This window comes from Erpetoichthys calabaricus, chromosome 2 (genome assembly GCF_900747795.2).
Source record: "Erpetoichthys calabaricus chromosome 2, fErpCal1.3, whole genome shotgun sequence".
NCBI classification, from domain to species: Eukaryota; Metazoa; Chordata; class Cladistia; order Polypteriformes; family Polypteridae; genus Erpetoichthys; species Erpetoichthys calabaricus.
This window is the reverse complement of record NC_041395.2, coordinates 227,533,595-227,548,531: the sequence shown is the minus strand read 5'-3', so window position 1 is coordinate 227,548,531 and position 14,937 is coordinate 227,533,595. Positions and strand designations below refer to the sequence as shown.

At 35.6% G+C, this 14,937-nt stretch overlaps 1 protein-coding gene across 2 annotated transcripts in view; it reads left to right on the top strand.

Annotated features, from left to right (window-relative positions):
• Positions 1-14,937, top strand: part of LOC114646859 (glutamate receptor ionotropic, delta-1-like) — a 1,476,314-nt gene that overhangs the window by 1,322,177 nt on the left and 139,200 nt on the right. The window lies entirely within an intron of this gene.

Below are 14,937 nucleotides of genomic sequence, written 5' to 3'. Positions count from 1 at the left end.
GTCTCCCAACTGTCTAACCTGAGCTGACCCTATAATGTACTCATTTCTAATCCTATCCATCCTCGTCACACCCAATGCAAATCTTAGCATCTTTAACTTTGCTACCTCCAGCTCTGTCTCCTGCTTTCTGATCAGGACCACCGTCTCCAACCCATATAACATAGCTGGTCTCACTACCGTCCTGTAGACCTTCCCTTTCACTCTTGCTGTTACCCGTCTGTCACAAATTACTCCTGACACTCATCTCCACCCATTTCACCCTGCCTGCACTCTCTTCTTCACCTCTCTTCCACAATCCCCATTACTATGTACTGTTGATCCCAAGTATTTAAACTCCTCCACCTTCACCAACTCTACTCCCTGCATCCTCACCATTCCACTGACCTCCCTCTCTTTTACACACATGTATTCTGTCTTGTTCCTACTGACCTTCATTCCTCTCTTCTCTAAAGCATATCTCCACCTCTCCAGGGCCTCCTCAACCTGCTCCCTACTATTGCTACAGATCACAATGTCATCAGCACTCAGGACTCCTGTCTAATCTTGTCTGTCAACCTGTCCATCATCATTGCAAATAAGAAATGGCTCAGAGCTGATCCCTGATGTAATCCCACCTACAACTTGAACGCATCTGTCACTCCTACCGCAGATTTCACCACTGTCACACTTCCCTCATACATATCCTGTACAACTCTTACATACTTCTCTGCCACTCCCGACTTCATCATACAATACCACAACTCCTCTCAAGGCACCCTGTCATATGCTTTCTCCAGGTCCACAAAGACGCAATGCAACTCCTTCTGGCCTTCTCTAAACGTCTCCATCAACATCCTCAGAGTAAACATTGCATCTATGGTGCTCTTTCTTGGCATGAAACCATACTGCTGCTCACTAATCATCACCTCACTTCTTAACCTAGCTTCCATTACTCTTTCCCATAATTTCATGCTGTGGCTCATCAATTTTATTCCCCTGTAGTTACTGCAGTCCTGCACATCCCCGTTATTCTTAAATATCGGCACCAGTACACTTCTTCTCCACTCCTCAGGCATCCTCTCACTTTCCAAGATTCCATTAAGCAATCTGGTTAAAAACTCCACTGCCATCTCTCCTAAACACCTACATGCTTCCATAGGCCTAACTTTTGAAAAATTATAGCTATATATAGAGTCCTCACAGTATTTATGTTGGATCATGCTACTTTACAATGAGCAAGGACAGGTAAATGTATTGATTAAAATGAACAAAGGCTCCTAAATTAGGAAACAGATACATCTTGCTGTTCATTTTAATAGTCACAATTGCACTCTGATGACCTACAGGACAGTTATTTATCACATCTTTTTCAATTAAACTTCTGAAGCCTAAGCTCTTTTCCTAATTATAATTTTATCAGTAAAGATGGAAATAAGCTTGCAACCAACAAGAGTTCTCTCTGTAACTTAACATTTTATAATTTGAAAAAAAGGTTTTCTATATTGTAAACTATATATACTGATTGATCTTCATATTTTGTATCTCAGAAAGGAGCACACCACAATGTATTTGTATTGTCTTCAGTGCTTTGTTCTGCTTACTTGTGCCTTTCTTTTAGGATGTAAAGGTCAGAAGAGGGATTGGAGTGTTTAGAACCTACATTTTTCTGTATACAGTATAAAGAATGGGCAGACAACAACACAACAGAGGGTTTAGCTCTTTAACTATAAAAAACACTTGAATCAACCGTGAGTCATTGTGTGTAAAAGTGAATCTATAACACTGCCTCTAACATTTGAGCTAAACATATTTAAGTTCCTTGGCAATCTCCTCCTGCATTCATAATGTACAGACCTAAGGGTCTTACAAAGATTTAGAAACTGCCCATTACTCTGGTTTACAACATATAAAACTTTTTTTCAGACTAAAAGTAGTTAAGTAACAGAACAGACTCTTTTTGATTGTGAGGTTATTTCCATCTTTGGAACTCCAGATGAATGATGTTGTAATTGAATCTAATTTACTGAGGATTCATTTTTTTATGTATATAGGAATACTCTTGAATAGATATAGCAGCTCATTTTGACAATATTAATTCTCCCTGCTAAGGTGAGATGGTGTGTGGACCATCTGTTAACATCTTGTTTGATTTTATCCATCATACTTAAAAAATTATATTGGAAGAAATAAATTTACATTAAAATGCTCAGTTGATTAAGATGCTAGGGTTCTTTCTCAAATTTATTAGCCTCATTCTGAGCTGAGAATGTTCCCATAATACCTTGATCCAAGGGATAATAAGATCAATGTACAAATTATTAGACTAGTTTCAAACCATCAATTACCAGGGCATTGGTGAAGATAGTAACATTAGAAAAATTGTAATAAGCACAAGTTGAAGTCAACATGGCTTCTGTACTACTGTTGTACTTCAATTCATCTTTTTACATCTCTCACCCCCAGAAGCAACAATTAACATCTAAAAAGGAAATATGTTCTTGTTTTTCAGAGTATAAAAAGTGTTTAATATCAAGCATATAATCTGCAGTATCATTAAATTGTATTACAATTAATTGCAAGAGAAAAAATGTAGAACAGAAATAAAAAATTTCAGTGATAGGCTTTGGCCCCATGCTTTCCCTGGTGTGCATTAAGCACTTTTGACAATGATGGAAATTTTCAGTCAGACTTCAGGGATGTGACATCTTTAAATCTTGAATGCAGTATTATTTATATCTAAAATGAGCTGGAAACAATTGTGATGGCATCTCAGCATGACAAAGAAGTTGTTTCGGTTCTCCACAGGTAACCTGCTACTACTGCAGCTCTGCTGTAAGCAGAACCTGGGTGTTCTAGAGTAGAAATATCAAAAATGAGTACTGACAGTCAATCCAGGAAAACAAACATTGCTTTACAACAAACAACTGTAGTAACCTTGGCTTTAAGAAATAAATGTTTTCTATACAACAGTTTTTAAATATGACAGTTAATAAATTTGAAAGCAAAGCTCAGGGACAATTTGATAAAGTTAATACTGACTCAAATTTGGCTAGTAGTTGGACAGCAACATGAAGAATGGTAGGAAAACTCTTTTCAAATTGTACAAGTATTCAAGTATGCAGTGAGTAGTACCCTTTGAACCTCAGGCCTATTTGGCAGGAGAGTACTGAACTATCAGTCTGACCAACAACATTCAAAGTTCAAGTCCTACAATTACCAAGGTCTGCAGACTCCATATGTTCTCAAAATGGTAGGTATTCTAAATTTCTGCCTTTAATCTGATATTCTCCATGGTATTTCATTTTAGGTATAAAAAAAGATGTATTTAAATACAATTTAAGACAATACCACAAAAAAAAAATACTTCTGAAGATGAAGGGCATTGTCTCACTTTTACCCATAATACATTATGTTGATTTAGCCAGTAATGTATATTCTAGGAGGAATTTGTGACACAGCAGATTGATTACAGGATTGACTAGCAGTGTCTCTATTTAAATATCATGTTTTATTAACTGCAAGATCTGTTCTCTAATTAAGAAACTACTTGGAGCAAAAACCTGTAAAAACTACACCCCTCAAGGACCAGGGATTAAACAAATTAATGCGCAGTATCTTTCTTTTGCTTTTATTTCCTCTTTCCTGTTTTTTTATATAATGTTACTGAAATCTGAAATTACTAATAATGTTTACTATACATCATAACATGATCCTGGTTATGCAGAAATTAATGACATGCATCTTCAGCATTGCAACATTTTAATAACAAATCTAAACCACTAATAACTTTGCCACATTTAATTGCTTTCATTTTCTTGATGTTCTAAAATATAATAATTCAGTAGAAATAAAATTATGCACCACTAAATTGAACAAATTAAATATTATGATGTTTTCTCTAACTAGGGAGTTAACATTAATTTGTAGTCATAACCTTTTTAAACAAAACAAATGATATTTTCAAAATGGTGCTTCTAATTAGCTTCAGTAAAAACAAGAAAGGGTGAAATGGCCTGAATAAACTATTATAAGTTTAATTACATTTTTGTACTTATAATATATTCTCACTCTTTTTGCTTTGCAGTTATTTTATTTGTTTGTTTTCTTCTGGGATCCGAGAATGTTATCTCTGTCGAGACATTTTACACTATGGTAATCAAAGTCAGTAGTGGGCTGTTTTCCAGCCATCCCCAATTTGAATCCACTCAAATCAGTTCAAGTCAAGAAGCGACCTTGGATGGGGTGCTAATTCAGAGCAAGGCACATTTACTCTCAGCAGGCTATTTTAGTTTCAACAATTACAGTAATTTAACAAGAAGGAAAGCTGGGGATGTTGGAGAAAATCCCAGAGAGACATGTGAAGAATGTGAAGAAATCCAACTAACAGCGACCGGGCTAGAATTTAAAAATAGTCCTGTAGATCTTTGAGGTTGTAGTATTCATCCACTTGGCTGGGAAACTCTCAAAAAATCCCCTCATTCAGCCTTCTTTACACTTTCAATCAAAGGAAAATGTTAGGGATTGTAACACTGATAAAGAATTTACATCTTTTGACCTATGTGAATTTCCCCTTGGGATTAATAAAGTATCTATCTATCTATCTATCTATCTATCTATCTATCTATCTATCTATCTATCTATCTATCTATCTATCTATCTATCTATTAAATTCCACATTTATTTTTCCAGCAACCCTGTTTGGTATAAACAAATTAGAAACATTGTTTAAAGCAACCTGCCCAACATTTTCTGTCTTACCCTGAGCTGATGATGACTAGTGTGGATGAAGATTCGGACAGCATATTTACAGTTTTAAAAAAATAAATAAGAAACTTACCCCTTTATGATCTTGGAAATGATGGGGAAAATTTTAGAAAAGACTTGGAATTCAACCATTCATAAAATACACTCTTAACACACTGTGTACCAGGCATGCCCAAATTTCACTATCACTTGTTAACTGATTGTATACATCTTGTCAAACATTTGGCAGAATTCAACCAGTAATTAAAGTCATCAGGAACATTATTAAGTCTAATGTTTTAAGAATGTCCAACACTTAAGAAACTTAGGTTAAAATGTATTTCACACATAGCATTGTGTATAATGGCACTCAAAAATCTTAACAGTAGTATTTGGAGGTATACCAGATGGGGTAAAAAAGCGTTGTAATATCCTATACCACATTTATTTTGCTCAACACGAAGGATCAAAATCCACAGTCTGTAACTCAGTGGGAATGTGAGGTTCTATATCTCAAATTTTTAAAAAAAATCTGATTTTAAATCTAATTTTAAGCAAGGATCTGTTCAGACTTTCTCTTAGCAACAACTCATTAATGCAATTTTAAAGTAACGTGTTGAACCAATGTTTAGTCTTATTTTACTTAAGTTTTATCGTGTACAAAAAAAAAAAAAAATAGACGGGACTCTCTAGTCATATACTGTTGTTCTCCTGTTCAGTTGAGGTTTGAATGCTGAACTGATCAACTGACATTAAACTCCAACCATATCACTTACTTCCTCTTCATGTTTTTCTAAATGAAATGCACAGTCTCCTTTTTTCCTTCATGGGTTTTCTCAAGGGTCTTCAGCTTCCATTTCACACCTGAAAGAAATTAATGATTTAATTAAGAATGGATAATTTCATATTGCACCAGGAAGGGTGAGAGTGTGTGAGCCTTTTGGTGGGCTGTTGTGACATTTTGATGCTGGAGTCCTTATGGCTCTCAATCAGAATAAGCAGGATTCAAAGGAAGTATGGACGAACTCACCTAATTATTAACTGTTGTCGTAATATTTAGTAATATTCAAAGAATTAATTAAATAAAATATTAAACCTAAATGCAATTTATAAAACACAATGTATAAAGTACATATTAGTTTTTCTTGGCTTTCCTATAACATTTATTTTGTATACTGTATGTTCACAGTTCATGTTATCATAAATTGCTTGCAAATTTCTTGTTGCGTCTTTGTGATTGCAGATCATATATTTTGTACTTTGGCAATATCTTTTCTACAGTGAAGCAAAATGCAGATGGTTTTAGGTGCAGAGATAACACTTTTCAAGTTAAAATGAAAGAAAAAAATGATACCATACTGAGATCTTACGCAATGAGTGTACAGGTTTGTTTCTGTGATAAGAAATTTGCCCTTGAAATACAAGTAAAATGATTCAAACTGTGATGTTTCATATTTTTGTAAAATAAAGAATTAACCTTGAGCTATGTAGGCAAGTTAAAAAAAATTAATGAACGGATAAATACAAAGATGGACAGATATATTTTAGTAAATCAAGAAATTTTAAGTGTTGAGACTTATGAGAAAAATGGTCAAGTGCAAATTTTATTGAAACATAGCTACTGGTGTCTTTATTGCACTTTTTTGCTGCTGAATATTTGCTCCTGGAATGCATCCTTCTAATTCTAACAGTGTTGGCTTCACAATTCTCCAGCACATTAGGTGCAATAGGTCTTTATATTTTAGTTAATTGAGGTTTTGTCAAATGTGACCCTCTAGGGGTCTTTGATACATACATTCTATTACAGATGTGGAGAGGAAACCTTGTGGCTTATAAACAGGGTGCACACATTATTATTTCAATTTTAATGATAGTTTTTAAATAATGCAATAGAAACTGTAAGAGACTCTAGCACAGTAATACTTTGCATTGTCTGTAACAGTGGGATACTGCAATATTCTATGTTTAAATTGCATGAAACATTACCTCTGCATTGGCACAGGATGAAAGTGTTTTTATTAATGCCAGTATTGCTTCTTTTTATTTTAGAAGCGCATATGTTTTATTTCTAATGAAAAATATATGGTGTCTTAAATTGCCTTAAGCAAAGATTGTTTGATGAAAGCAATCTTTCTTTATCCCAGATCCATATAGTTTATTTGGATCCAGATAAGTGCTTTTTGTTTAGCCTGGGGATCTTTGCTAGCCTGTTTGTTCTCAGTCATTACTTGTCATTCAAGTTGTTATCCATGAATGCTGGGCTGAAGATTTTTCTTTAAATCGTATTAATCAATCAGATCTTTTCATCATCTTATAGCACTCTAAGACCAATATAGACAAATTTGAAATAATAGATATTACAAGGACATTGGTGCAAGATAAACATTACAATGTTCAGCTTAACACCATCTCCGTGACTCTGTCAAGTTTGTATGTTTTTCCTTTAACCTCTTGCATTTTTAGTATAGGCTTGCTTAGCTGCAAGCTCTGAGAATTTTTTAGAAAAGAAAATTGTGCTGATTCATTAAATGTTCGTGGAAATTAACCTATAATGCATAGGCACATGCAAGTTTAAAATAATTTATTGAATGAACTAAAACAATCAAATCTAACGTATACTTAGTTGTGGTATCGTAAGGTAAATCTCAAAGTAAAAAAGAAGTTCTGCTCAAGCTTTATAACATGCTGGTTAAACCTTTTCTGGAGTACTGTGTACACTTTTGGTCTCCAGGCTACAAAAAAGACCAGAGGAGAGCAATTAGACTGGGGCTGCAGTGGATGAGTTAGGAGGAAAGATTAAAGGAGCTCAGCCTTTTCAGTTCAAGCAAAAGAAGATTAAGAGGAGGCCTGATTGAAATTAAAAAAATATAAAGAAATTAGAAAAGTGGTTGGTGACTGTTACTTTAAACAACAAGAACATGGGGACACAGTTGGAAATTTATTAAACAACAACAACAACATTTATTTATATAGCACATTTTCATACAAAAAAGTAGCTCAAAGTGCTTTACATAATGACGAAAAAAATAAAAGACAAAGTAAGAAGTTAAAATAAGACAACATTAGTTAACATAGAATAAGAGTAAGGTCCAATGGCCAGGAAGGACAGAAAAAAAAAAAACTCCAGACGCTAGAGAAAAAAAATAAAATCTGCAGGGGTTCCAGGCCATGAGACCACCCAGTCCCCTCTGGGCATTCTACCAAACAGAAATGAAATAGTCCTCTTTGTATTTAAGGTTCTCACAGAAGGACTTGATGATGATGGTCATGCAGATTTCTGGCTTTTAATCCATCAATGTTGGAACATCATGGTGCTTTGAGTAGATGGTGGTGGCGCTTGCGCCACCATCATCAAACCGTAAAAAGAAACAGAAGAGAGAGTAGGGGTTAGTATAGATTTTAGAGCCTCCATGAATAGTTATTATAATGAACTGGCTATACAGAGTATCAGGATTAAATTAAAGTGAAGTTATGAGAAAGCCATGTTAAAATAATGTGTTTTTAGCAGTTTTTTAAAGTGCTCCACTGTATTAGCCTGGCGGATTCCTATTGGCAGGCTATTCCAGATCTTAGGTGCATAATAGCAGAAGGCCGCCTCACCACTTCTTTTAAGTTTTGCTCTTGGAATTCTAAGGAGACACTCATTTGAGGATCTAAGGTTACGATTTGGAATATAAGATGTCAGACATTCCGATATATAAGATGGGGCAAGATTATTTAAGGCTTTATAAACCATAAGCAGAATTTTAACGTCGATCCTGAATGACACAGGTAACCAGTGTAGTGACATCAAAACTGGAGAAATGTGCTCGGATTTTCTTTTCCTAGTTAGGATTCTAGCAGCTGCATTCTGCACTAGTTGCAAACGATTTATGTCTTTTTTGGGTAGTCCTGAGAGGAGTGCATTACAGTAATCTAGTCGACTGAAAACAAACGTGTGAACTAATTTCTGATGATATGATATAAGAGGTCTAACTTTTGCTATGTTTCTTAAGTGACAAAATGCTGTCCTAGTTGTCTGATGAATATGTGATTTAAAATTCAGATTACTGTACAGTCAAAAGTTATCCCTAAGCTTTTTACCTCCGTCTTGACTTTTAATCCTAATGCATCCAGTTTGTTTCTAATAGCCTCATTGTATCCATTATTGCCAATCACTAAAATTTCAGGTTTCTCTTTATTTAGCTTTAGAAAATTACTATTCATCAATTCAGAAATACAAGTAAGACATTGTGTTAGTGAATCAAGAGAATCGGGGTCATCAGGTGCTATTGATAAATACAGCTGTGTGTCATCAGCATAGCTGTGGTAGCTCACGTTGTGCCCAGAGATAATCTGGCCTAACGGAAGCATGTAGATTGAGAAGAGCAGCGGACCCAGGATAGAACCTTTTGGAACACCATATAGGATATCATGTGTCTTTGAGTTGTAATTACCACAACTAACAAATAATTTTCTCCCTACCAGGTAGGATTCAAACCAATTTAAGACACTGCCAGAGAGCCCCACCCATTGACTAAGGCGATTTCTAAGAATATTATGATCAATGGTGTCAACTGTGGCACTCAGATCTAGGAGGATGAGAACAGATAAATGGCCTCTGTCTGCATTTACCCGCAAGTCATTTACTACGTGCAGTTTCTGTGCTGTGGTTTGTTCTAAAACCTGACTGAAACTTATCAAGAATAGCATGTTTATTGAGGTGGTCATTTAGCTGCATAATGACTGCCTTCGGGTTTAACTACAGCAGTCTTAAGACAGTCTGGGAAGACCCCCGTATCTAATGACGAATTTACTATTTCAAGAATATTATCAATTAGCACGCCCGATACTTCTTTGAAAAAACTTGTTGGTATTGGGTCAAGGACGCAGGTGGAGGGTTTCAGTTGAGAAATTATTTTATGTAAATCAGGTAAATCTATCCTGGTGAAAGAATTTAATTTGTTTGTAACAGAGTACTGGGGTTTAAGAGGTTCCTCAGTGTTGAGGAGATATACTATGTTATTTCTAATATCATTAATTTTTTGATTGAAAAATACAGCAATAGCCTCACAGGTTTTACTGGAAGTACTTTGGAGGCATTCCTTTGAGTTACCTGGGTTTAGCAGACGATCAATCGTCGAGAATAAGACTCTGGGATTACTAGCATTGTTATTTATAATCTTAGAGAAATGGCAGCTCCTCTCAAGACAAACTGTGTTGTTGTATTCTGTTATTTTAACCTTTAATATTTCATAGCGGATAGTTAGTTTAGTTTACCTCCATTTACGGTCAGCTCTACGGCATGTTCTCTTTAGATCAGACACTCTTTGGGTCTTCCATGGTAAAACAATGCTAGAAGATGTTTTAACTGTTTTTTTTCATGTGCAACTATGTCAACAGCAGCTCTCACTTTAGTATTAAAGCTTTCCACCTTACAATTTACATTATCCTTGCTATTATAGTTGGCACTATAAACGGACTGATTGCTTAGAATGTTTGTAAGTTTTAAAGCTGCTGATGAGTCAAAGAAGCGTTTTTTAACAATATGCTTCTCATGAATGTTTTCTATCAATATTTCTACATTAAATAGTAGAAGAAAATGGTCTGATAGACCAATATCAATGACCTGCCTTACATCAACTTTTAGTCCTTTAGTATTAAGTCTAACGTGTGACCTGCTTTATGTGTAGGCTGATTAACGAGCTGTCTCAAATCAAAAGAGTCCAGGAGGTTCATGAATTCTTTTACATTTTGGTCACACTGATCTATATGAAAGTTAAAGTCGCTGACTATTAAGAGTGTGTCATAGTTCGTAATTAAAATTGACATTAAGTCAGAGAATTCCTCAAAGAAAGACGTGTTAAATTTAGGAGGTCTATACACGGATAATACTAGAACGTGAGAATCTCCATGAATAACAACGGCGAGATACTCAAAGGACTTGAATTTACCAAAACTGACATCTTTACACTTTAACCGGCTTGAGTAAATGTTTGCCAAGCCGCCGCCTCTTTTTCCTTGGCGATCCATACGAGTAATACTGTAATCCGGAGGCACAGATTCGATTAAAACTGCCGCGCCATCTGAGCTAAGCCACGTTTCATAAAATCAATTTTTCTATCACTAATAAGATCGTTGATAAAAAACGTCTTGTTAGTTAAAGATCCAACATTTATTAGTGCCATATTTAATGTTTCGGAGGAACAGAGATGAATACTATGTGTGTTATTGATATTTGGAATAGGAACTAAGTTATTTTTGTTAGCGCTGCTCTGTGTATATTTTTTATTTAATCTATAGTCTATATTAACTATAAAACTATAGTCTATATTAACTATTAAATTTCACTCAAACATTAGGCGATTTTTCTTGACGCAGAGAACCACAGACACATTGAATAAGTTGCCAAGTAGTGTGGTAGACAGTAGGACTCTAGAGACCTTCAAAACTAGACTTGATATTATTTTGGAAGAATTAATTGGATCATACTTGCGAGCTTTTTGGTGCTGAATGGCCTGTTCTAATCCAGATTATTCTAATGTTCTAAAATCTCACATATATATAGCATTTTTTTTTTTAACATATCAGCACCCTGAAAGTGGTAAGAAAACTCCTTTAATATGTTCCTTTTGGTAGCCCCTTAAGGAAATGACTGACATCCCCAATGTTTAGTTCATGTGTGTGAGTGTGCCTTGCAATTGCCTGACCTCACATTTAGGGATGGTCCTATCCTTGGCTGTGCTAATGATCCTTGCAACCGTTTGATAAAAATTATTTTGAATATTCACAAAGAGAGAGTCGCTGCCTGGTGCAATTCATTTAAATACAAGGACTGTTCATTTATTTTCACCATTGAGTTCTAGATAATGCTTTAAAGTACAGGGAATTTCTACCAGATATGAAATGCCTAAATGATCAGTGTTTGTAGGCAACACATTTTCCATCCATCCATTATCCAACCTGTTATATCCTAACTACAGGGTCACAGGGGTCTGCTGGAGCCAATCCCAGCCAACACAGGGCGCAAGGTAGGAAACAAACCCCGGGCAGGGCACACACACACACACACACACACACCAAGCACACACTAGGGACAATTTAGAATCGCCAATGCACCTAACCTGCATGTCTTTGGACTGTGGGAGGAAACTGTAGCACCCGGAGGAAACCCACGCAGACACGGGGGGGCAACACATTTTTAATTATAATATTCTAATTTTTTTATTTCAGTGCACTGTATCGTTTAATGAGAATTATTATCATTCTTCCCCGAAAAGTGTATACATTCACATCTTAAACCGTATATTTTTTTCCAATAGATAAGTTGTCGGTGTACTTAACCACAGTTGGCAGGCATTTTCTAAAAACAAAATCAAATCTGCTGTATTGGTTTTTAGTTGACACAATGAGAACATAAGAAAAAGTGATTTGCGCTTTTCTCAGGAGCTGATTTTTTTTTATGGCAGATTCATAAAACCTGCTCTAATCAAGGCACAGGTCTTTAAACTTGCAAACTGTTTACTTGATGGTCAGTGAACATTTTGTTGATATTGTATAACCTTTTATAGCTATATTTTAATGACTTGTAAAGAAGTTTTAACAATACTTTAAGTAAGTTACTCCAGATTTTATGGTAGTTTTGACTCGTATGAGATGGTGTTGCCAACACCTACACTGATGATTTCAACCCATTCCGTACTGAATCAACTGTAATCAACCCAGACAAAATGTCAGTGCTTCACAGGGCATATTCAAGACTATTTCCACAGTCACTAACACTGAGGCAACTTAAAGCTGCCATTTAACTTCAACATCTTTGGGATAACATAGACGAAAAAAAATCAGGGAATATGCAAATTCAAATAGGCATGCCCAGGCCACCCTGTTTACTGTTAGTGGTTTTATTTTACCATCCATTCATGTTAATAATGTGTACAGGTCTATTGAAATGAGCATTCAGTATGAGTGTATGATAAAGTAATTTTCAATTTGTTTTATTCATTCCTGTGACACGGCAGCCATTGCATTTGACATGTATTCTTCATGAAGCACTTCATAATTTGTGATGACCACAAAGTAAAATCACCGCTTCTATGCAACAAGAAGAGCCTACAGGAGGTGATCTGGGCACAGTACAAAAGACCCATAAACAGGCTCAAAACATGCTGGATGGATTACAATTCTTATTTGGTCTTAAGACACCAGGGAATTCAGCAGTATGATGTGGAGGCCATTGCTGGGGATATAGAGGTCTGATCATCAGCTGGAAAGTAAACAAGTTTCATAGAACATAACAATTCAAAGCTCTCATTTTGGAGCCCAAGTGGTCAATTTTAATTTGCCAACATCTAAAACATTTGTCTATATAGCAGATTTTTTTACACTAAAGTATCTCACAGTGCTTTACAATTATCATAACTACAACAAGAGAGTTAAGAAATGAAAGTGAAAGAACAGTTATTAATAAAATATTTCTTAAGACTACAAATATGACTAAGTAAATGTTTATTTGAACAAATAAATGAAATGCTATTATCAAATGAAGGAGGAAAGAGTAAACCTCTAAGGGTTCCAATGCTGCATATTCTAATATACATAAATGTGTACACAAAATGAGAATAGTCTTGCAGAGTTTTCTTTATTTTTTCCCAGCATCACAGCTGGCTGCAACTTGTTTTGGCCTGATGTCAGTGGCCCATAGCATCACCACTAAATACTGGAAAGAGAAAACACAGTACAAGTGAATAGTGATCTATATATATAAAAGCCGAATACCACTGAGTCACTCATCACGAAATCTCCCAAACCATGGGGACTTGGCACTTGAAATTTAGAATGTATCTTAACTTTGGCCCAAAGGTGCTCACTAAGAAACGGTTTTAAAAATTTTGTGGTCCAAGCGCAAAATTTCTTATAGTTTTTTAGACCCGTTTGTATGTTTGTCCGTTTTTCACAAGAGAACTACTTAACGGATTTAGATCGGGTTTTTTTGTATAATTTTCTTGAACATTCCATTGATTTAGCAACTTTCTCATCGCACTAATTATCATAATTCGCTTGCGGTACCGATTTATTAGCGCAAATCCGAGAGAGACTCATCAGGCTGTGGGGAGGTGGGCGGGACCCTCCTCACTCACACGTCTGCCTTGGGGTGTAACCTTAATTCCGTTTAGTTAGCGAACGAGAGAACTACTTAACAGATTTAGATGTTTTATTCTATAATTTGCTTGAACATTCCAGTTGATTTTGCGACTTCTCTCATTGCGCTAAGAATCATAGTTCGCTTGCAGGAGCGATATATTTGCACTAATCCAAGACAGAGGGTGCAGGCCGAAGGGAGGGCGAAGAGTGACGTCAGGAGTAGAGAACTGGGTGGCACCCTCCTCACTGTCCTGTTTCACTAATACATGGGCGAATCCACGGGGGATGGCTAGTTAATATATAAAACAAATAAAATTGCATTTAGGAAAAGACCCAGTCAGTACCACCCTGCCAATATGAGAGATGAAAGGGGATAGATACTCCAAATTATAAAAAATGAGTGAGATTGTTCAGAGCCTTATATACAACTAAAATCATTTTCAAATATTCGTAAAGCACACAGGCAACCAGTGTAATAATACTATAATTGATGTAATTATTTTATTTTCAATTTCAGCTTATTTTTTTAGATGTGATTCATGTAATTCACTCTCTAAGAGACCTGTGAGCTTTTTCTTAATTATTTTAAAAATAAAATTCAAGCCATTCGTACCAACATTACTCTTCCGAGTGTTGATTACTGTGGGAAGACACCAGTCACTCTAAGGCCAGTGCACAGCCAATTTACTTCCTTTCAACCTATTTCTTCTTCTCAGCTAGCTGATATAATCCTGCATATGAAACCTTCCAATTATCCACTAGATATCTTACCTGCACGCCTATTTAAAGACACTTTTAGAGCATTTAGTCCAATTGTGTTGGCTACTATTAACAACTGTATAAAATCCAGTATAATGCCAGACAACTTTAAACATGCAATTGTTCAGCCTTTGCTGAAGAAGCCCACACTTGATCCTACAGCTCTTTCAAACTATAGGCCTATTTCTAAGCTCCCATTTCTGTCCAAAATTATGGAGAAAGTGGTTTCTTTGCAGTTAATTTCATATCTGGAGGATAACAATGTATGTGATGTGTTTCAGTCAGGTTTTAAAAAACTTCATAGTACTGAATTGGCTCTACTGAATGTAACAA